Source organism: Eschrichtius robustus, chromosome 13 (genome assembly GCF_028021215.1).
Source record: "Eschrichtius robustus isolate mEscRob2 chromosome 13, mEscRob2.pri, whole genome shotgun sequence".
Lineage (NCBI taxonomy): Eukaryota > Metazoa > Chordata > Mammalia > Artiodactyla > Eschrichtiidae > Eschrichtius > Eschrichtius robustus.
This window is the reverse complement of record NC_090836.1, coordinates 36,729,098-36,753,469: the sequence shown is the minus strand read 5'-3', so window position 1 is coordinate 36,753,469 and position 24,372 is coordinate 36,729,098. Positions and strand designations below refer to the sequence as shown.

At 40.4% G+C, this 24,372-nt stretch overlaps 1 protein-coding gene across 3 annotated transcripts in view; it reads right to left on the bottom strand.

Moving 5' to 3' along the window:
- Window positions 1–1,194, bottom strand: part of TMEM117 (transmembrane protein 117) — a 526,689-nt gene extending 525,495 nt beyond the window's left edge. For 2 of the 3 annotated variants that reach the window (XM_068561521.1, XM_068561523.1), the window contains exon 1: window positions 516–766. The gene's annotated coding sequence lies outside the window, so the exon portion shown is untranslated. Of the gene's footprint in view, window positions 1–515; window positions 767–1,105 lie in introns of those variants that run through there. The other variant, XM_068561522.1, reaches the window with a different exon arrangement.
- Window positions 1,195–24,372: the final 23,178 nt, after the last annotated feature.

The window sequence follows — 24,372 nt, the reverse complement described above, 5'->3', positions numbered from 1 at the left end:
AGCTTTATTAATCACGATGAAGACAGTAAACACCCAAACACTGAAGTTTTGTGGGGTATGGAGGGGTTTGTTTTTTAAGGCGAACACTCCTGAACTACAACCTGTTAAATTAATCAACGAACAATACTGGGGCTTTTACTCTGTTCGCATCCTAGGAACCCCTGAAGCGAAGAAAGTTCACCGTCCGTCCTGGCGACGACCCTCACCCTCGGATCCCGGTAGTTTGAGGGTCCGCCGCCCCGAGCCCCGAGCCCTCCCCTAGCCCTCCTCCTCCTCCTTTTGCTGGAAGGCAGGTGCGCGCCCCCCTCCCGGGCACTGCACGGCCCCTCGGCGCGTCGACCCCGGGAAAGGAGGAGAGGAGTCGCTGGGCAGCGGGCCGGGGGACGCGGCCGGGGCCGCAGTCGCGGGCAGGACGAGGAGGGGGCGCGGCTGCGGGCGGCCGGACCGGGAGGGCTCCGCCGCAGCGGGACCGAGCGGCGGGGGAGGCGCGCCGGGCGCCCGGGCAGCGTACTCACCAAGGGGGCCGCGCGGGCTCAGGGCGTCCGCACTCGGGAGACCCGGTGGAGCGCAGCCGTCCGCCGCGCCCGCGGCCTCGCTGGCAAGCGCGGCGAGACGGGCCGGCGGCGTCGCTGCCACCGCAGCTGTCACCGAGCTATAAATACCGGCTCGGCCCACACCCGTCGCCGCCTACGCCGGGGGCCCTCCGCAAAGTCCGCCGGCCGCGGGCCGGGCAGCGGGAGCGCGAGGGCGACAGCGCCGCGCAGACTGCGCCGGCTCCAGCTGTGCGGCAGCTTCCGCAGCTGGAGGCATGGCCTCCCGCCGCCCCCGCCTCTGCCCTCCCGCCGCCCCCGCCCCTGCCCTCCCGCTCCCTCCCCTCGGGCCCGTGCCGCGGCCCGACTCCAGCCCGCGGGTCGTGCGCCGCGGCCGAGCTGCCCGGGCCGGGCCCTCCTCTGCAGAGCTGGTGGCGGCGGGCAGCGGGCGGGGGCCGACTTCGGTACCCGGAGGGATAGGGCGTAGCGGCCGGGGGCGGCAGGGCTTCAGCCTAGCCTGTCAACTGCAGCCCCTTCTTCCCGGGGGGAATCGGCCGACTTCTTATAAAACCCACCATCCTGAGGGGAACCAATGAGGTTCCCAGGTGGAATGTCCTCTAAGAGCTGCAAACTTTCTAACGCGGTCGGGTCACAGGGCATCCTTCCTGCTTTTGTCTATTGGTGGCGTGGAGGGCTGGGGGTGGGAAGAGACAGAGCCCGCGACGATCTGAGAAGTCTGAAACTTACTTTCCAGTCTGACTTACACAAAACATATGTTAATATATTCACACATGTACACACTTTTATAAGCACAAACACATTCCTACACACTTAGAAGTGAGCTGCATATGTATACACACATATATAAATGCATACATGCATTTATGCACACATATATACGGAAGCACACAGGAGCACAATTTTTAACCTTTTTGCAGCCTGAAGCTCTCAATAAATTATCATTCTGTAGTGCTTAAATGATTCCTTTGCAGCATGCAGGAGGAAGACCCTCTGACCACATTTAACAGGTTCCTTTCTTCCTGTTGTAGCGTCTTTTCCTTCATATATGTGTGTGGCCTTGTTTCCATCCACACCCAAAAACAACTGCTACATCAATTTACAGGTTGCTTATAATGTATTAAAAACTGCTATCCGGCATACTGATATTCCATGCTAACAGAAGTGACCACTAGTTTGTATAGTCAAATGGAAAATGTGATAATTCATATCTACTTAACAGTAGCAAACTTAGGAGGAGAAGAGCCTCTCTCCTGGCCTGGCAGCATGATTCAGGAATAAATTGGGTAGCAACAGGGAGAGCTGAGATGTCAGCAGATTTTGAGATGGTATAGAGAGAGCCATTCCCAAGTCCTGCAGTGTAGCTAGTGTACACAGGGATCAATGGGAGTCCACTGCCATACTTCTCACTAGTTTGACATTTGTTCTACTTCTAAGAATGACCACATATATCTACATTGTAGTCACAGTTTGTGATCATCTTATGGAACTCTCAGCATAGTGAAGCTTTCACAAGTTTTCCCAGAAAGAGTTATTTCCTATGCTAGGACCTTGTACATTTTACTGTGACATTTCTTACATTTGCCGTACTTTTTTGCAACTTCTTTTTCTCCCCCACTAAACAACAAGCTCTTTGAGGGCAGAGACTAAATCTTACTCACCATTGCATCCTCAATACCTAACATGATGAGTTATAGTAATGGCTCAATAAATAGCAGATTAATTCCACAGTTTAACTATTAGAGTCTACTGTGCTTTTGTAACTATAATCAGGATTACTTTACAAAAAATTATTAAACCATGTAACTAATTAACATGAGTTCCATATGCTATATAGATACATATTTTAACTATAGATTTACAATATTATATTACTTTCAGATGTGCAGAATAGTGATTCAGTATTTTTATAGATTATATTCCAAAGTTATTATAAGATAATGGCTATATTTCCCTGTGCTGTACAATATATATTTGTAGCTTATTTATTTTATACATAGTAGTTTGTAGCTCTTAATTCCCTACCCAATGTTGCCCCTCCCCCACCCCTCTCCCCACTGGTAACCAGTAGTTTTTTCTCTATATCCGTGAGTCTTTGTTATATTCATCCATTTGCTTTATTTTTTAAATTCCATGTATAAGTGATAACATACAATATTTGTCTTTGTCTGACCTATTTCACTAAACATAATACCGTTCCAGGTCCACCCATGTTGTTGCAAATGGCAGAATTTTATTCTTTCTGATAGCTGAGTAGTATTCCTTTTTTTTTTAAAACATTTTATTGGAGTATAATTGCTTTACAATGGTGTGTTAGTTTCTGCTTTATAACAAAGAGAATCAGTTATACATATACATATGTTCCCATATCTCTTCCCTCTTGCATCTCCCTCCCTCCCACCCTCCCTATCCCACCCCTCTAGGTGGTCACAAAGCACCGAGCTGATCTCCCTGTGCTATGCGGCTGCTTCCCACTAGCTATCTATTTTACGTTTGGTAGTGTATATATGTCCATGCCACTCTCTCACCCTGTCACATCTTACCCCTCCCCCTCCCCATATCCTCAAGTCCATTCTCTAGTAGGTCTGTGTCTTTATTCCCGTCTTGCCACTAGGTTCTTCATGACCTTTATTTTCCCTTAGATTCCATATATATGTGTTAGCATACTGTATTTGTTTTTCTCTTTCTGACTTACTTCACTCTGTATGACAGACTCTAACTCCATCCACCTCACTACAAATACCTCCATTTCATTTCTTTTTATGGCTGAGTAATATTCCATTGTATATATGTGCCACATCTTCTTTATCCATTCATCCGATGATGGACACTTAGGTTGCTTCCATGTCCTGGCTATTGTAAATAGAGCTGCAATGAACATTTTGGTACATGACTCTTTTTGAATTATGGTTTTCTCAGGGTATATGCCCAGTAGTGGGATTGCTGGGTCATATGGTAGTTCTATTTGTAGTTTTTTTAAGGAACCTCCATACTGTTCTCCATAGTGGCTGTATCAATTTACATTCCCACCAACAGTGCAAGAGTGTTCCCTTTTCTCCACACCCTCTCCAGCATTTATTGTTTGTAGATTTTTTGATGATGGCCATTCTGACTGGTGTGAGATGATATCTCATTGTAGTTTTGATTTGCATTTCTCTAATGATTAATGATGTTGAGCATTCTTTCATGTGTCTGTTGGTTATCTGTATATCTTCTTTGGAGAAATGTCTATTTAGGTCTTCTGCCCATTTTTGGATTGGGTTGTTTGTTTTTTTGATATTGAGCTGAATGAGCTGCTTGTAAATTTTGGAGATTAATCCTTTGTCAGTTGCTTCATTTGCAAATATTTTCTCCCATTCTGAGGGTTGTCTTTTGGTCTTGTTTATGGTTTCCTTTGCTGTGCAAAAGCTTTTCAGTTTCATTAGGTCCCTTTTGTTTATTTGTGTTTTTATTTCCATTTCTCTAGCAGCTGGGTCAAAAAGAATCTTGCTGTGATTTATGTCATAGAGTGTTCTGCCTATGTTTCTTCTAAGAGTTTGATAGTGTCTGGCCTTACACTTAGGTCTTTAATCCATTTTGAGTTTATTTTTGCGTATGGTGTCAGGGAGTGTTCTAATTTCATTCTTTTACATGTACCTGTCCAATTTTCCCAGCACCACTTATTGAAGAGGCTGTCTTTTCTCCACTGTATATGCTTGCCTCCTTTATCAAAGATAAGGTGACCATATGTGCGTGGGTTTATCTCTGGGCTTTCTATCCTGTTCCATTGATCTATATTTCTGTTTTTGTGCCAGTACCAAACTGTCTTGATTACTGTAGCTTTGTAATATAGTCTGAAGTCAGGGAGCCTGATTCCTCCAGCTCCATTTCTCGTTCTCAAGATTGCTTTGGCTATTCGGGGTCTTTTGTGTTTCCATACAAATTGTGAAATTTTTTGTTCTAGTTCTGTGAAAAATGCTAGTGGTAGTTTGATAGGGATTGCATTGAATCTGTAGATTGCTTTGGGTAGTAGAGTCATTTTCACAATGTTGATTCTTCCAATCCAAGAACATGGTATATCTCTCCATCTATTTGTATCATCTTTAATTTCTTTCATCAGTGTCTTATAATTTTCTGCATACAGGTCTTTTGTCTCCTTAGGTAGGTTTATTCCTAGATATTTTATTCTTTTTGTTGCAATGGTAAACGGGAGTGTTTTCTTAATTTCACTTTCAGATTTTTCATCATTAGTGTATAGGAATGCAAGAGATTTCTGTGCATTAATTTTGTATCCTGCTACTTTACCAAATTCATTGATTAGCTCTAGTAGTTTTCTGGTAGCATCTTTAGGATTCTCTATGTATAGTATATGTCATCTGCAAACACCATTTTATATATATATATATATATACACACACACACACACACACACACACACACACACACATACTACATCTTCTTTACCTGTTGATGGACACTTAGGTTGCTTCCATATCTTGGCTATTGTAAATAATACTGCAATGAACATTGAGGTGCATGTATCTTTTCAAATTTGTGGGGGGGGTTTTCTTCAGATATATACCCAGGAGTGGGATTACTGGATCATATGGTAGTTTTATTTTTTGTTTTTTGAGGAACCTCCATAATGTTTACCATAGTGGCTACACCGATTTACATTCCCACTGACAGTGTACTAGGGTTTCCTTTTCTCCACCTCTTCACCACGTGCTATATTTTCCTTATATCTTCATTTAAAGCGAGGAATCTTCAATTAGTTAAAACTGGAAAATATTAAAGCTTCAAAAATTGTGCAGCATAATACTGAGGCCTGTGGGTTCTTAACTATCACCCCCTCCCCCAGAAAAACAAAACAAAGCAAAACAAAAGACACTTTTCCTATCCCTGAAAGACAGTGTGTACAACACATTGTATTTCAAAGGATATTGGGGTAAAAATCATTGAGCAGCTTCTCTTCTGTCTACTTGAAAGATAGAACTCACTCCACTCCATGATTGGTTGAATTACTCTGGTATCTACTAGAATGAATTTCAGTTAATCAGAACTGAAAAGTCTGGCCTCGGTTACATGGTGCTCATTACCCTACCTTTAGATCCCTGCCTTCTTAACTCATGGTCTGGCTTCCTTTAATAATAATTTTAAGAATAAACTTAACCAATGCTTACTATCTGTTCTTAATTGAGAGGTCTCAAGTTTTAAAGAATACCGTTCTCCAGGACCACTTCAAGGCAAAATATTGAAATGAGCAGGATTTTCTTCAATATCAATGCTCACTTTTTACCGCTGACGAAGAAGCTTGTGCCCTTTGCTTTGATAGCCATCCACGATCTCCCGTTCACCCTTATCTAAGAACCAGACAGGAGAATAGCCTTTACACTTGATCTTTGTCACAATAACATGTAGTGATAAAAGCTTGATTTCCTGAGGGCTTATTGTGCACCAGGCCCATTTCATGTATTAAAATGTTTAATCTCTGCAACAGACCTGTGAGATACTGCTGTTAGTTTCACTTCTATGTTTGCCTTTGAGGAAAGAGACAAGCAGAGACTGAGCAGTTCATGCAGGATCTCAGGACTAGCCAGAGCGGTGGAGTAAAGATCAGAAACCAGGCCGTGTGTCTCACCAGCCCACATTTTAACCTCTCATCTTATACTTCCTCCCTGTGTACCTCAAAAGGTATGTGGGCTTTACAGTTAGGAGGCCTGGAATAAGGAATATGGGTGTGAATTCTGGTTCCATCACAACCCTAGCTGCAACCCTGAGCAGATTGCTACTATAAGATGACCGTAAGAATCCCTAGGTCTTCTTTTCTTCACCATTAAAGTGGTGAGATGTTACATCTGGACACGGACTTATGGGCCCAAGGTAGGTCTTTTGGCCTGTTCAAGGACAGATCCTATTCAGGATTTAGGCTACCGTTCTCCCTATTCTCCAGTCTCTTTCCATCCCAGTTGCCACCTACCACACAGACCTACTGGGAGTTTTAAATGCCTTAATGTGTGTAAGACACCTATATATAGAATGCCAGGTACATGATAGGCTCTCAATAAAGGCCATTCTTCCTTCCCATCAAACCTTAATGTTCTATGAAAACTTTCCTCCAGACCAAAATGTTTTGGTCCAGTGCACAGATGGTGACTGTTTATTCACAGAAATTAACCATTTCTCTAGTGTTGGCCAGCAGTGTTTGAAAATGGTATTATAGATAGAAGCCCCAAGAAGAAACCAAGATGGCAGAGCTGCATATCTCACACTCATCCCATCCATATTTTAACCCAGACAGCTCCGTTTCTTTTCTTTATAGCTAGTAAATTGGCCACAGTTTCAGACAATGTCAGGGCAATGGTATAAATAGTTCAAGTAGGAAACTCTAAAATGCCACTATCCAGTCTTCTGCCTACTCTACCTCCACATACAGAGTCAACCCTGCAGACAGACAGGCTTAAAATATGTCTTGTTTACATATAATTCCTTTGTACAGCCTGACCCAAGAGGGCAGAAATTAGAAGTAACCACATGATGTTCTTCTGTTTGCCTCATCTATCCCAGTAGATTAATAATACAGTTATACTCTGTATTTTAAAAGAAAGGAAAAGACAAGCTCAATATACATTTCAAAATTTGGTGAAAATTTTGATCATGACCAAACTGTATCCTCTCTAAATGGCCCCTTGAAAGCAAAAGGAAACTATAGGCGGAAGCATCAGTAGTCTGTACCAAGTCTATCAGGAAACCCTTTCATCAGTGATTTGATGTACTCCAAGCAAAATCATTTTTAACTTCCAATAGGTCAATCAAGATGATGCTTATTGCACACTCCAAATATAAACAGTATAATTCCCTTGTTTCCAAAGAGGCAAGAATAGAAATTTGAAACTGATCCATAATTTTCTTCTGGTATTTAAAGGTCAATGACTCTCTTGCCAGGATTTTCCTCAGCAGACGTAATTGTAAATGTCTAGCCCCACTGTACCCAGCGTACACTGATATATTTTATAAATGTATTTATTTATTTATTTTTGGCTGCGTTGGGTCTTCGTTGCTGCGCGCGGGCTTTCTCTAGTTGCGTTGCTGTGCGTGGGCTTCTCATTGCGGTGGCTTCTTTGTTGCGGAGCGCGGGCTCTAGGCTCGCGGGCTTCAGTAGTTGTGGCTCGCGGGCTCTACAGTGCAGGCTCAGTAGTTGTGGCACACGGGCTTAGTTGCTCCGTGGCATGTGGGATCTTCCCGGACCAGGGCTCGAACCCGTGTCCCCTGCATTGGCAGGCAGATTCTTAACCACTGCGCCACCAGGCAAGTCCCTGATATATTTTAGTTAGTCCACATGTCCTGAATTTTGCTTGAGAAAAGATCATTACATGTCTACTGCTTGGAATATTAGAGCCTGTGCTCTGAAATCCTGGTTCTGCACAGATAGTGGCAATGTGATATTAAGCAAATTACTTAGTACTTGCCTCACAGGTTGTTAGAGGGATTACATAATGTGTGTTTTACTTTTAACATTTGGCCTCGTTCATATTAAGTTCTCCATAAATGTTCTTTTTATTATCATAATTATTTATCTCATCCCTGCCCTGCTTATATTCCCACAGAGTTTCTTTTACCAAATGACTGATTCACCTAGCCTCCATTTCAGCCTATAAATGGCCGGGCAAAGGGATTTTTCTGTACAGTTTTTAGAACAAAGGAGTCATGCAAACAAAGGGCAGACTAGCAGTCATAGCAGAAGTAGAGCTGCCACATACTTGGTGGCCACATCAGCCCTGACTCACACCCGTCCTGAAGAGTCTGCATAAATGCAACAGTTCCTTCAAAGAACCATTTCTGTTATGATGACAGAGAGGGGCAATTGTTTCACTGGCCACACCCTTCACTTCTTTTTACTACCTCTTCTCGCTCTCTCCTCTGCCTCTCACCCACTCTTGCAAATACAAGAGACCCTAAGAACTGACCAGTGCCTCACTGCCAAGAATCAGCCCTTGACTGAGATTGGGGATGACTTCATCCACAGGAATGCGACTGCTGGTTTTAAATGGCAAATTTGCCTTTGGGCAGTTTTGAGCTGACCTTCGCTTTCCTCCTGCTTGATTTCTCCTAAAACAAATGGTCTTTTTTTTTTTCTTCTTCACACTGTTTCCAACAGACCCATTTAGACAGATTTCATAGACCTAGCCCAAGGGGGAGAAGCTTGATTTGAGAGCCTTCAAAACTCTTTTTTTTTTAATTAATTAATTAATTTATTTTTATTTATGTCTGTGTTGGGTCTTCGTTTCTGTGCTAGGGCTTTCTCTAGTTGTGGCAAGCGGGGGCCACTCTTAATCGCGGCACGCGGGCCTCTCACTATCGCGGCCTCTCTTGTTGCGGAGCACAGGCTCCAGACGCGCAGGCTCAGTAGTTGTGGCTCACGGGCCTAGTTGCTCCACGGCATGTGGGATCTTCCCAGACCAGGGCTCGAACCCGTGTCCCCTGAATTGGCAGGCAGATTCTCAACCACTGCGCCACCAGGGAAGCCCCAAAACTCTTGATTTCATATAAAGTACCAAATATACCACCCAATCTATAAACATATCCAAAGCAGCTAGTCCATCAAAACACTGCAAGGTACTGAGGTTTCAAAGACAAACACAGCATGTCTGTTTCCTCAGGAAATTCATGATCCAAATGAACAGACAAGAGATGGATTATAATCACCATAAACAGTAATAAAAGGTGACATGTGATCAAGGCCAAATGCATTTTACTGACCATAAGAGCTATAGAAATTTGAAATGGAGAAAAAAAACCCAAAAAACTATCCTTAGTAATTGCTGTATTAACCAAATGGAAGAAGGTGTTTGAAGCAAAAGTTAAAGGATAAGGAGAATTTAGATAAGCAGAAAAGGGAGAAAGAAGAAATTCCAGGCAAAGGGGAGCAGCACAGAAACAATGCTCATTCCCCATAAGGTTCTCAATCAATACACACTGAAGCAGGGGAGAAAGAGAGGGAAGACCAGTAGGAGAGAAAGTGGGAAGAGGGGATGAAGAGAAGAAGCTGGAAGGATCAGGAATGTTATGGTCCATTCACAGGAGCAGATTGTAGGGGACAGTGAATTATGTCTTTGGAGAAGTAAGGAAAGCCAGATTATTGAAAAATGGACTTTTCAGTTTTAGCTATGTTAGCACTAAGGGGCTCAGGGCAGGGGGATAATAAGAGAAATAATTAGCACCAGGAATTTTTAAAAAAATAAGAAATGAAAATGATTTACTTCTGTGTTTGACGCCAATGGCCCTGTTTTTATGTAGCCATGAAATAAAAAACAGTAGCCTGACTCTACCTGTAGACCAGAAGGGCTGTTCTCCCTGCCTCCCATAAGGGTTAGGGGGAGCCATCCTCCCCACCCTCCACTTCTTCAATTTATGAAAAAATAAGGAGGGGCTTCAAAAACCTTTTTTTCAGTGCCTGGGGCCCCCTCCTCCATCAGAGCTGCTCAACCCAGAAGCCTGGCTGGCCCAGTCCTCCAAGTTTTAGAAAGTCATTAAAAAGATGTCTCTGCAAATAGTGACAGGGAAAAGTGTCACTGATTAAAGATGACATGATCGTCATTTAACCCTGGTCAATTCACTCATCTTTGTGTTTCTGTTTCCTCATTTGTAAAATGAAGATAATAATGGTATCTAGGACATAGATTTGTTGGGAACAAATGAGTCAAAATATGTTAAGTGGCATAGAATATTACCTGTGAAATAGCAGATACAACATCCAATATTATGTTAGATGCTATTAATATTATTGAAGACAAGTGAAACTCTAAACAATATGCCTAAACCTTTGTTAAAAGGAATAAGTGTTTTTTAAGTTTTACCATGTGGGATTTTTATGTAGCCCTCTATTCTGTTTTCTTAAATATTTAACTAAATTCTATGTCTAGTTAATATAAATAAATAAATAAAATAAAGATGACATGATATTTTATATAGAGAACCCTAAAGTCTCCACCCAAAAACTATTAGAGTAAATGAAGTTTGTAAGATATGAGATTAATATACAGTAACCTGTTGAATATCTATTCACCAATAATGAAATACCAGAAAGAGAAAGTAAAAAAAAAAATCATAATAAATTTAACCAAGGATATGAAAGATCTATACTCTGAAAACTATAAACATTGATGAAGGATAATGAAGCTGATACAAAGAAATCTAAAGATATCCTATGCCCTTGGATTGGAAGAATTAATATTGCTGAAATGGCCATATTGCCCAAAGCAATCCACAGATTTAATGCAATCCCTATCAAAATACCCATGACGTTTGTCACAGAACTAGAACAAATAATCCTAAAATTCATATGGAACCACAAAAGACCTCAAATTGCCAAAGCAATCTTGAGAAAAAAGAACAAAGCTGGAGGCATAACACTCCCAGACTTCAGAATATACTACAAAGTTACAGTAATCAAAACAGTGTAGTATTGGCACAAAAGCAGATACGTAGATCAAGAAAACAGAATAGAGAGCCCAGAAATAAACCCACACACCTATGCCAATTTATCTATGACAAAGGAGGTGAGAATATACAATGGAAAAAAGACAGTCTCTTCAAGTGGTGCTGGAAAAACTGGAGAGACACATGTACTAAAACAATGAGATTAGAACATTCCCTCACACCATATACAAAAATAAACTCAAAATGGTTTAAAGACCTAAATGTAAGAATGAAAACCATAAGACTCCTAGGAGAGAACATAGACAGAACATTCTTTGTCATAGATTGTAGCAACATTTTTTGAATCAGTCTCCTAAGGCAAGGGAAACAAAAGCAAAAATAAACAAATGGGACCTAATTAAACTTAAAAGTTTTCGTACAGCAAAGGAAACCATCAACAAAATGAAAAGACAACCTACAGAATGGGAGAAAATATTTGCAAATGATGTGACTGACAAGGGGTTAATATCTAAAATATATAGACAGCTCACACAATTCAATATCAAAAAAATAAACCACCCAAGCAAAAAATGAGCAGAAGACCTGAATAGACATTTTCTAAAGAAGACATACAGATTGCTAACAGGCACGTGAAAAGATGTTCAACATCGCTAATTGTTAGAGAAATGCAAATCAAAACCACAAAGAGATATCACCTCACACCTGTAAGAATGGCTATTATCAAAAAGTCAACAAATAACACCTGTTGGAGAGGATGCAAAGAAAAAGTAATCCTTGTACACCGTTGGTGCAGCCGCTATGGAAAACAGTATGGAGGTTCCTCAAAAACTGAAAATAGAACTACTACCACGTGATCCAGTAATTCCACTCCTGGGTATACATCTGAAGAAAATGAAAACATTAACTCAAAAAGATACATGCACCCCAATGTTCATAGCAGCATTATTTATAGTAGCCAAGACTTGGATACAAACTTAGTGTTCATCAACAGATGATTGGACTAAGAAGATGTGGTATACATACACAGTGGAATATTAGCCATAAAAAAAGAATGAAATTCTGCCATTTGCAGCAATGTGGATGGACCTAGAAGATATTATACTTAGTGAAATAAGTCAGACAGAGAAAGACAAATACTGTATGATATCACTTATATGTGGAATAAAAAAAAATACAAATAAATATATATGCAAAACAGAAACAGACTCACAGACATAGAAAACAAACTTGTGGTCACCAAAGGGGAGAGGGGAGGGGAAAGGACAAATTAGGGGTATGGGATTAACATACAAACTACTATACATAAAATAGATAAGCAACAAGGCTATTCTTTATAGCACAGGGAATTATAATCATTATCTTGTAATAACCTATAATGGAGTATAATCTGCAAAAATACTGAATCACTATGTAGTGCACGTGAAACTAATATAATACTGTAAATCAACTATACTTCAATAAAAATTAATTTTAAAAAAAGGATGAGTTTCACAGAGAGCATTATCCTCTCATAGTGAGTTAGGTATTATAATACTTAACTTCAAAATATTGTAGACTAATTTATCTACGGCACAATCCACATCCTCCTATCCACAAGTAAGCAAATATCTCCTGTTTTCACTGTGTTCGTTTCCTAGGCTGCTATGACAAATCACCATAAATGGTGGCTTAAAACAACAGACACTGATTTGCTCACAGGTCTGGGGGCCAGAAGTCTGAAGTCAAGGTGACATCAGGGCCTTCTCCCTGCAAAGAGTGTAGGAGAGAGCCCTCTCCTGCCCCTTCCAGCTTCTGGAGGCTCCTGGTGTCCCTCAGCTTGGTATGTGCATCACCCCAGTCTTCACATCACCTTCTCTTCTGTCTCTGTGTCCAAATCTCCCTCTCCTTTTTCTTTTTTTTTTTTTTTTTAATTTATTTATGGCTGTGCTGGGTCTTCGTTTCTGTGTGAGGGCTTTCTCTAGTTGTGGCAAGCGGGGGCCACTCTTCATCGCGGTGCGCGGGCCTCTCACTATCGCGGCCTCTCTTGTTGCGGAGCACAGGCTCCAGATGCGCAGGCTCAGCAATTGCGGCTCACGGGCCCAGCCGCTCCGCGGCATGTGGGATCTTCCCAGACCAGGGCTCGAACCCGCGTCTCCTGCATCGGCAGGCGGACTCTCAACCACTGCACCACCAGGGAAGCCCTCTCCTTTTTCTTATAAAGATACAGTCATTGGATTTAGGACCCACCGCAAATCCAGCATGATTTCATCTCAAGATCCTTAACTAGTTACATCTATAGAGAACTTATTTTCAAATACAATCATGTTCTGAGTTACCAAGGGAACATGAATTCTGGGGGGACACTATTCAACCCATTACATTTGCACTCACCAATGAGGAAGCATCTCCTGTCCAAATGTCATGATTTTACTTACAGTACTGGGTTACTCCAATACAGGGTAAAAAACACATGGGAGAAGTCATTTACTTAATGATAAAGTGTTTTTTTTGCAAATATTCCTCTGAATAATGTTATCCAAATCTCTCACATTATGACTCCAGCACTGTACAGCCCTGGCTCTTTATTTTGCTTCTATTTGGAGAGGTATATTAGGCCTCTGAATGAAGAAGTGTTGCATGTTATTTAAGCTTCCGTTCCAAAACTTAAAACCATCATTTTCAGGAAGTTCTACTGTGTCAGACACTTCCAGCGATGTGGTGTTTAAAAAAACAAAGCCCGTGCTCTCATATAGTTTATTTTAGTGACTGTGTAGATAGTAAACACAAAATGCATAATGACATAATTTCTGGCAGTGAGACATGCTATTAAGAAAAGTAGGTAGAGGCGGGAGGGGCAAATTAGGGGTATGGGATAAAGAGATACAAACTACTATGTATAAAATAGATAAGCAACAAGAATATATTGTATAGCACAGGGCATTACAGCCATTATCTTGTAATAACTTTTAATGCAGTATAATCAGAAAAACACTGAATCACTATGCTGTACACCTGAAACTAATATTATATTGTAAGTCCACTATACTTCAATGAAAAAAAAGGAAAAATAAATAAATAAATAAAAGTAGGTAGAATCAGAGCATGGAGAAAGATATGGAAATTTTAGAAAGGGTGGCCAGGGCAGGTTTCTCTTGAGGGACACTTGTGCAGAATAATTAGCTAGCTCCTTGCTGCCACAATCTTATATCTATTTCCTTCATTGCATTTTTACTAGAGGTGGTAAATAGTCCACATACTACCTTAAACATAATAAAGTTCCTGCAATGTAATCACAGTTCTTCATGTCAGAGGGGTTTTCTGGTCATTGTATTGCCAACCAAGCATAGATCGATGCATCTGTGGTGTATATATTCACAATCACTGCACTGTTCCAGGCACTATTCTATATGCAGGCAGATACAGAAAATACACAACAAAAATCCACAGTATCAGGTAGCTCCCTTAGAATAGGGTTTGCATTCCAGCATTAGACATGAAAACAGAAAACTGAGGTTTGATCCCCAGCTCTCTTACTTCTCTCTTACCCTTAGAAAATCACTTTGTGGTTCGAAGCCTCAGTTTCCAAGTGTGTAATGTAAAGAAACTGGACTAGACAATCTCTGAATGCCCTTCTGACTCTAGCACTCCATTGTTTTAGAGTAGGCAGCAACCTGATTTATCATACTATAGTTAAATATGATTTCAATTCAGGAAGCCATCAATATCCCTGAAATCATGAGTAGAAAATAATAGCAGGGATCCTAGATCCCGGGGTCTGTAGTTAGGTGGGTGGTATGATTGTGGGGAAAAGATGACACTATCTATTTTGAAGCAGAGGTCGCAGCCGGCAAATGGAAAGATGGGGAGCAGATTTAGCTTCAGGGGGTATGGAACTGGCAAAATCTAGACAGAGAATTCAGTGGCTTCAAGAAAAGATTGAATTAATACATGTGAAACACTTAGAAGAGTGCCTGGTACAGAGTAAACCTCAATAAATAAAGCTGTTATTATTATTGTCTTGTCCCAGAAGAACTGGATTACACTTAGAAAGCCAAAGTAGAATAACTGAGCAGACGCGGCAAAGCTTGGATAAGAAAGCAGCTGCTTGGTGGGCATGCTGGTGCCCACCGTATACCCCTTACACCCTGAATGCTAGTCCCTACCCATCAAAGGTGCAAATGCAGATTTCTGGCTTGGGAAACTAAGTTGATGATGATGCATTTCAATGAAATAAAAAATATGCCTGTATGCAGACTTTGGAAGAAAATAATACACTTGGACTCAGACAATAAGTTTGAGATATCCAGGTAAAGATGGTGGAGATTCCCAGCAGGCAGTTGTGTATACAGATCTATATAACTTAGGCAAGAAACTAGGGCTGAAATAACAGATGTGCCAGCCATCAGTATCCATCATGGGTCAGTGTTTCTAAAGTGTGGTCTCCAGACCATCTGTGTTACAGTAAACTAAGGTGGATGTTAAGAGCAAATTCTAGAACCCATCTACTGAATCAGAATCTCCTGCAGTGTGTTTAGTAATTTCTATTTTAATAAGCTCCTGAGTTATTCTTATGCACATTTAAGTTGGAGAAACACAGGCAGAGGGAATTACTGAAGTTATGGCTCTGTTGATAAATTGCATAAGAGAATGTAGGAGAAAAGGCAGCCAGGGAAGCCTTGTTGATACGGCCCTACAGCACTTGGAATTCCATCACTTCATGCCACCTATTAAGTGAGTAGGGCTCAACCTCAATTTCACATTAGGGTAATCTGTTGCTTGGGACTCATCCCAGACCAATGAAATCCATCTCTCTTAGAGGGAATGAGGCAGGTCCTTTCCCTCCAGAGTCCCAGATAGCTGCCCTATACCAAAGCTTACAAACTGGTGGCAATTTGGCCTGTGGAATTATTTTCTTTGACCTCACACCACTTTAAAGCTCTAACTTGGGGACCTCCCTGGAGGTCCAGTGGTTAGGACTCCGAGCTTCCACTGTAGGAAGTGCGGGTTCATCCCTGGTTGGGGAAATAAAATCTCACGTGCCGCGCGGCGAGGCCAAAAAAACAAAACAAAACAAACAAAAAACTCTAACTTAGTTGCAAATATTTAAAAACCAACAGATTTCACATTAAAAAAAAAAATGAATTTCTAGCTTCTCATGAAAACTTGAAGAACTGGCTTTGCTGGACCTACATTCTTGATTGGCAAAACAGCTGCCCCAAAATGGCCTTCTGCAGTCATTTGAGTTACATGCCTGGACCCCTGACCTCTGAAGACATTTGAGGCCTATAACGCACTCTATCAAGGGGCTTTATCCTCTCAGCTTCCCCCACCCCCTGCATCCCAATCTCCCTAGCCTCTTGTCACAGATTTCAAAGTCCCCCTGAGCATGGCACATAGATGGGGAAATCATGTGAAACGGGCCCTACCTCATCTGCTCGTTTTATCCTCTGATTCAAAGTGCACTTCTTGGAGCTGTAGTTGCCAACATCTCAGGTCACATGGCGAGAACTGGGGCAGTTGCCCTGGAAGCAGCGCTCACCTCAGGCCAAGGTGAAGTCTGACACCGATGTGGATACTATTGCATTCTACCAGCAGGGCTAGGCTCCCTGCTACCACAAATCAGCTGGACACCTGGGTTCCCCGGAATGAACCCTGGCAAGCCCCTTACCTCAGTGAAATCACTCTTCTTTGGGAGGTAGCAGCGCTGGTTTGTTTAACCAGAGAGCTTCCTTAGGTCTGTGGAGGGCTGGGTTTGGTGAGAAGAATTTGAGAAGCATGCTCTTCCCTGTAATAATGAACTTTCTCAAGCCTCTTGTTTCCCTTATATCCACAGATATTAGCTAATGGATTGGTCGTTATTTTTGAGAATAGCAATGCTAGACCTTTGCATGTAATTTTTAGTGTTTTAGTGCTGGAAGAATATATATATTAATGTAAGCAATTTGTCACTTAAAACTGCTAAGCTGGCACAAAGTGTTTTCTCTCTACAATAACAGGGGAAAACTTGAAAATCAGCATTTGAACTGATGGGGAAAGTGTTTCAGTTAATTTATTATTAGCACACAAAAATTAAAAATAAAACTCACTAATACAATTTTGTCTGAGATAGTTTTCAGCCTTACTCAAAAGAATATTCTTGACCATCTCATCTCTTACCTTGAGTAAATGTGTAGTATAAGGAAAACATAGTAGATTTTTTGGAGTTGGATAGACAGGCCTGGGTTCAAATCTTATTTTGCTACATACTCTATCTAAAACAGATATCCTTGTCTAAAATATCTGGCTAATAATATGTAAGTTATGGAACACAGGAAGGATTAAACAAAATAGTAAAACATCTGGTATATCCTTGTACATTTTCTATTCCTTCTTTTTAAGTTTCATTTCCATGGATAACAGCTTTAGTGAAAGGCCTCACATTTTTACCAAAAAATTCCTATATGAATATTTCACCAAAATTTTAATGGAGAAACTCATGAACCCCTTTGGGTCCATGACTTTTACTCAGTACCTCTTATGCATGTTATATGTTCAATTTGTACAATAGAATTCTCTGTAGAGAAAAAGATTTTCAAATTTCAATGGATCGCCACTTCAAACAATATTTAATTCATTCATTTAGCAAGTATTTACTGTGTACTGTAGGAACAACTAAGATAGCATTATCTTGCTTACCTTATAGAGAAAAAGACCAGTATACATATCATTCTATTACAACATAGAAACTGAGGAACTAGTATCCTATGAACCAGTAGCTTTGCCTAGAGACATAGAAGGATCCACAGAAGTAGTAACAGGTGATAGTATAAGATTACTATGAAAAGAATTTTATCATTACAAATAGAGCATGTTTTAATGGCACTTTACTTGTATATTATTTTATGTTAATTTGCATTCTTCTCTGTGAATGCATAGGTTGCTTTGTGTATGAATGCCTTGTCTCCAAATAGGTTTACTGCATTTAAGAGAGAGAAATCCAGGGAACTTATAAAAAAGATTCCCTCATTTCCAAAATATCATTATATCATATAACTTTTTCATAAAATATTTGTAAAACATAATAAAAACGTTAAAGAGCTCTTTAGACATTTAATGATGTTATAAATACTAAGTTATAGCCATTTTTAAAATTATTAAAGTTAGTTTTGTCTTGTAACTGACCTATGTTACAATATTATCATTACTGAACAAGCAGTAATCATGAATTTACTTGAATCTGCAAAACCAGAGTTTCTAATACTTCATATGAGTTCCTCTGCAGGATTTAACAGCAAGAAAATAAACATCTTGTTTTAATGTGGGTGTGGTTATCAGGGTTCACACAATAGCTAAGTGACTATCTTTCTGAAACTGGTCTCTCATAGAAGTCAACTCACATTTGTGCCTTAGTAAAGATACACATAAGCATGTAGGTTGAACCTTGGGTGCCCATAGAGAAGTCTTGAAATCTTGAATATCAGTTCCATATCCACAAATGCCCAGATCTCCTAAAGTTTATGGAAAGACACTGAGACCCATCATCTTTTACTTCTTTGTAGTCGACCCCATGAAAGACACAAACAGGATCATGGTAGGCCCACACCCACATGGGCACACCTATAGCATGTTCACCCACAGTGGTCTTCTATACTCTCATGGCTGACACTCAAGAAATACACAAAATAAAATAAATTACTATAAAAATGATCTTCCTTGAGGAGGTCCAAATCCCTGCCCTTCCCCACTAAAGAAACACAATGATTTAAATTACACGTACATTACAGTTATGTGCTGTAATGATGCATATTGCAAATTATTATTTGCAGTAGTCTTGCAAATAATCACATTTGAAATATAACAAAAGGAGAATTAAAAGGGGAGTCAGGAAAGGTGGGTTTTAGTCAGCTCTGCCACTGCCAATCTGTATCACCTTGGATAATTCATTAATCTCTGTGCCTTCAGGGCCTAACGCACCCAAGGTTTATACTCCATGTACTTACGTGTAGTTTTACTAATACACATACACAAGATTTCTTCATGTGAACAATAAGGGTACTGGACACAGATAATTAAACTTATTTAATCCTTAAGATTCTAGTTATAAATAATTTATACCGAGTGGTAATAAATGTAAATTTTATTCATTTTGTGTCTTAAAACTGCTCATAGATAGATTGACAGGTTTGGTAAAGATTTAAATCACTTATTTGTCTCTGTATGTTTGAGACTAATTGTCTTACACTTATGAGAGAACAGTGCTCTTCCTCCCAATGTCTTTTGATTATGAGGACAATAACATGGGCAAGATGCAGATTCTGCACATCTGCAGAATAAAGAATGCTTGTTGCTTATTTTTCTACAGCAATGCTTTGATTCTGCATTGATTCCTTTAATTACATACTGGTAAGGACTAGAGAGCTGGAATATCTGAAAAACATAGACTTCCTTTTTTCTTTTTTCTAATTTTATCTTACCATATTTATGCAAATGCCTTTATCTGGGAAATATAAGCTTAGATCTTTTCCATACAGAAAAGGACCACAAAATGATTAGAATGGCGATACAACTCTTTCTAGAACTCAGCATCAGCCTACAGAATTATGTGCTGTAACGATGCATATTGCAATTTAACCGCCCCATCACAACTAGGATAATAGAGAAAATCAATGCTGTTGGGTCAAACATCCCTTCTGAAATATCATAAGGGGAAATGCAATACTATTCCGAGAAACAAGATAGGGAAGTTCATCTTACAGTGGAGTCTGCCACCAATCAAGCTTTAGAATTGAAAATCAGAAAAACCTGCAATAAATAGAAAGACTCCGAGACAGGTAGAGGCCCCTATTCTTTTTTTCCTTGACCAAAGTTAAGAAGCAAGAAAACAAGTAAAAGCTTGGCATAGACTGTGTCTACACCACGTCATAGGAAGTGAATGATTAGGTCAACAAACAACTGGTTCAACAAGGCCTCCTCCCCCCCACTTATTTAGTGACTTAATCAGTAGCTGTGAACTAGTGCTGCCTCTCCCTCTACAATTCAGAATCTTTGGCTTCATGTTAACCCCGTGTTCTCAATTTATGCAGTCCATCGTGGAGAATTATGGAAACCCCATCAGTTTCGCTAGAGTGATGTGATATTGAGAGGTATTTCAAGTTGAGAGAACAAATGACAAGGAAGGAAAAAGAAAGTGATGAAAAGAAATCAAGAGTGGAGAGTATTATGAAGATATGTAGTTCTTTAACAAATTATGGACATACACATCCCTCTAATCGCTTTTTTTCACTCCATCAAAAAATATGTCAAAATCTGAACTGAGCCCGTAAGGGTGATATTAAAAAGTTAAGATTAAGAGAACTGATAAAAAATTAAAAAGTAAGAGAAGGCTAAGATGGGGAGGGGGGAGTGCAGATTCCTTATAAATTAGAAAAACATTTGTTGAAAAGTTCATTTTATTTTCCAGTAAATGGAATGTTTAAAAAATGTCAGCAGTTACTTTTATGTACTTTCTATTCTCCACAAGAAATTTGATTCACTCAGACACCTAGAACTAATCATACATAAATGGGTACAAGTGAGAATCTATTTGTATAAACTTACTTGCAAGTTTTAAAGTGCATATAGGAAAAGAACCAAAGTCCTTTTTAAAAATAACACTCTGAAGGTGTGCTTAAGATTCTACAAACTCATGAGAGAGGCATCTTTGAAAAGCGAGATCTTCTTCCCCCATATTTTTGAGCTGCTAAGTAAGTGCAAGCATATACCTGTTCTACCACTTAGAACACATTTTCAAGAAGATAAGTCAAAAGTGGCCATAAAGTTTCTTTGCTTCTATTATTTTTTTTAAATAGCATCATCACTCATGAGATAAACTGAGAAGCAGCTCTAAATTTAGATCATGAAACTAACCTCTCTGAAGAATAAAGCTCTTATGTTTGCATTAATATAGCTGATATAAGTAAATTTTATGCTAGTGGGAAATAAAGAAATAATTCAGTGTAAGTCTGAGCTTAGAAAAAACTGTGCTTTTATATATTCTGCATTGATGCTAAGTGGAATCAACCAATTTAATGAGTGTTCCATACAAAATACTCCAGGACAATGATGTTCATACACTAACATAATTTACAGTCTGAAAAATAAAAGTTCGTTTTTTTAAAAAACTCCAAAGAATGGTGTAGGTCCTTGTCAGTTGACTCTAACATACTTAAATAGTTTCCACTGCCTTTAGGAAGAGTGGAAGCGTTCCTTAGTTGCTGTCTAGATCTATGAAAATCCTAAACCCATTCCAGTCATTTAAGGCCATAAATTCAAATTTTGCTCTTGTCAAGTCAGGACTCCAAAAAAATAAATACATAAAAAAATGTATGTATTCTTCTCAATCATACAACAAAGGGAATAGCTCCTAAATCACCCTCAATTCTTCCCCCAAGAGGAATTTTTATTCAATAATTAAGTTTTAAACATAACTCTTACTAACAGGAATATATATTTCCCTTAACAGCCTGTTATCCTTTCAGGTAAGGCCAATGCCTTTGACAGAGATCCATAAAAATTACTTTCTGGGAGCTTCCCTAGTGGCGCAGTGGTTGAGAATCTGCCTGCCGATGCCGGGCACATGGGTTCGAGCCCTGGTCTGGGAAGATCCCACATGCCGCAGAGCGGCTGGGCCCGTGAGCCACAACTACTGAACCTGCGCGTCTGGAGCCTGTGCTCCGCAATGGGAGAGGCCGCGGCAGTGAGAGGCCCGCGCGCCGCGATGAAGAGCGGCCCCCGCTTGCCAGAACTGGAGAAAGCCCTCACACAGAAACGAAGACCCAACACAGCCAAAAATAAATAAATAAATAAATTTAAAAAAAAAAAAAAATTACTTTCTGAGAGTAGATTAACAGTCACACTTTCTACACAAATTGCTTTTCCTAGCAATTTAAATTATATGAAGTTGTATTCAATTCCATCATTTATTCTTATTTTTAAAGAGCATATTTGAACCAATATTTGTATTCATTTACTTGTTGACTTTTCGAAGGCCCTTTATCTGCTCGAATGCTCCGGAATCCAGTGTGCTCCTTGACAACTGAAAGGGTTAGGGAAGCTAGGATATTTCTGTATTCTTTCAGCTTGGACAGCTCCTAGTGTCCAAGTAACTTCAATTTATTTTAAACTCTTCATGGACTTCAGGTTGTGTGAAATTTTAGTTACACCCTTTTGCAATAAAATTAATATGTATCAGATGTCAGAGAAAATAATGCTAGCATCACATCACAGTTTGGGTCTCAAGCAGTTTATTTTCAGTAACTTCAACAATATTAATACATCACTGTAAAGAACTCTTTAGTTCATGATAGATAAGTCACTTTTAAAAAGTAATAATCATAATGCAGTTAATATCCGGAGCCTAAGAAATGTGGAGGATTCTGCTTGAATCAAATGGCCAAAATGACTCACTTGCATATGTAGCTAAGTCTTTTCTTTCTTTGCATCGAGTTCCTAAATCCGGGGTCACCAAAATCCTTGTTCCCTCAGCTACTCTTTTATCTCAATCATCTCTCCAGAGTTTTAGACTGTCGTGGGTAGTGCGCAGGAGGCAAATGTAAGAGGAGAGAACTGTGGGATGACAATGCGTGTAATGGAGCAGAAAGTACGGCCCACTAGTGTCCCTCACCATCCAAACAGCACTTTGTCTCCCTCCTCCCTTCCCCCCAAGCTGACAGTCCCAGATGACTGCTCAAATGCCATTTGAAGTGGTAGCCCCAGGATTCGAGTTTAAAATCCTTTATAACCTGCACACAAAACCAGTATTTTAAAAAAAATTTCACAACACAGGAACATCCTACAATAGTAGGAGGCCTACTCAACGTACAAGAATATGCAAACAAGCAGGTGTTTCATTTAGGCACTCTGAAATTTGACACCCTAAAATCTGAAGCCATAAACAGTTGAAAAGTACAACACACATTTAGGTGGCAAACTAAATAAATGGGGAGCTTTATTCCCACTTTCTCTTGCGTCGCCCTCCTGCCCATGTGCATAACCAGCTATCTGGTCTCTTGATTTATCATTGTCTTCTACGTTCAAAATGATACTGCTGATGGCTGACAGTGTTGTTTTGCATGTGTGAAAGTGTGGCAAAAAGACGGCTGCGTGACCAGCAGTTCTATCCATCAGGCATAAGCAGGAAGGCAGCCATTTGGTTTATGGCTGTTGCAGCAATCTTCACAGCGTGTTACTGTTTATGGCTTTGGGCTCTTCACCTTGCATGCTACCTGACACCTTGACTCCACACAAGTGACCTACTTTTCACTTCATGATCTGCTGTCGCTGTTTCCTGGCATTTGAGAGCCAGGCTGCCTCATTTGAAAACATACCTCTGTGTATCCTTTTAACACCTCTCCTGTGTCTTCAGCAATTCGCTCTGCTTCCGTTCTTCAGACAGCTGATACTTGCGTATTCTAGTGTCAGAACTGAGACAACTGGTGTGGGTGAGAGGCCGGGAAAGACTTCTGACTCACTAAATGTCTCTCACAACCTGGCATATGACTTGTAATTCTTATTATTGTTAAGGCACTGTCAATTTACATCCAAACTTAAAATGTGAAAGGCCCCCATAAACGATATACGGAAAGGATAACCGATAATACCATAATAGTCACTATATCTTTAACATCTACTCTGAGCTAGCCACTGTATGTAATTGCCCTTAGAACTCAAAAACTCCTGCAAATAGTTATTACTGTCTTGTATCCATTACACAGATGAAGAAAGTGAGATTCCAGAAGGACTAGGTAACTTTTTCAGGATGGAAGATTTTCTAGCAAGTGACAGGGTGAGATTCAAACCCAGGACTGTCTGACCCCAAAGCTCAAGGCTGCCACCGTGTATGTTGATAATGCAGAGCAATGGCCTTGGTCAGTCATTCACACTGCGCACAGGAGCTGGGATCCTCCGTAAATGTTTGATGAATCCGTGAATGAGCACCTTGCGGTGAATTAGTTTACCAGACTGGCTTCTGGTTATCTGGCAGGTATTCTGAACAAGTGAGAGCCTGGACAAGTTCGCTGTGGTAGGAGGAAGGAAAGGCACAGTCTAGAGCAGAGGGCCCAGCACCAGCAGGCTGGGGTGAGACACCACCCGGAGAAACAAGGGAAGAATCACAAAATTACTGTAATGTTAGAAGGACAGCAGTGAGGAGAATGGAAAGAAGAAACCCAGCAAGATAAGAAAGTACCAAAACACCTCGGGGATCTATTGTTGCTCAAAGATGACTATGCTGCTCTCGTCCCTTCTTCACCCGCTTTAACATCTCACATACGACGTCACACAGCTAGGCAGTCACGGACGTGAGAGTAGAACCACTGGGAAATACAGCCTCCCATCTGAACGTTCAGACTTTAAATTCTTAGAAGTGCAATTTACCTCACTTTGAGCTGTATTTTTCTCAGGCACATTA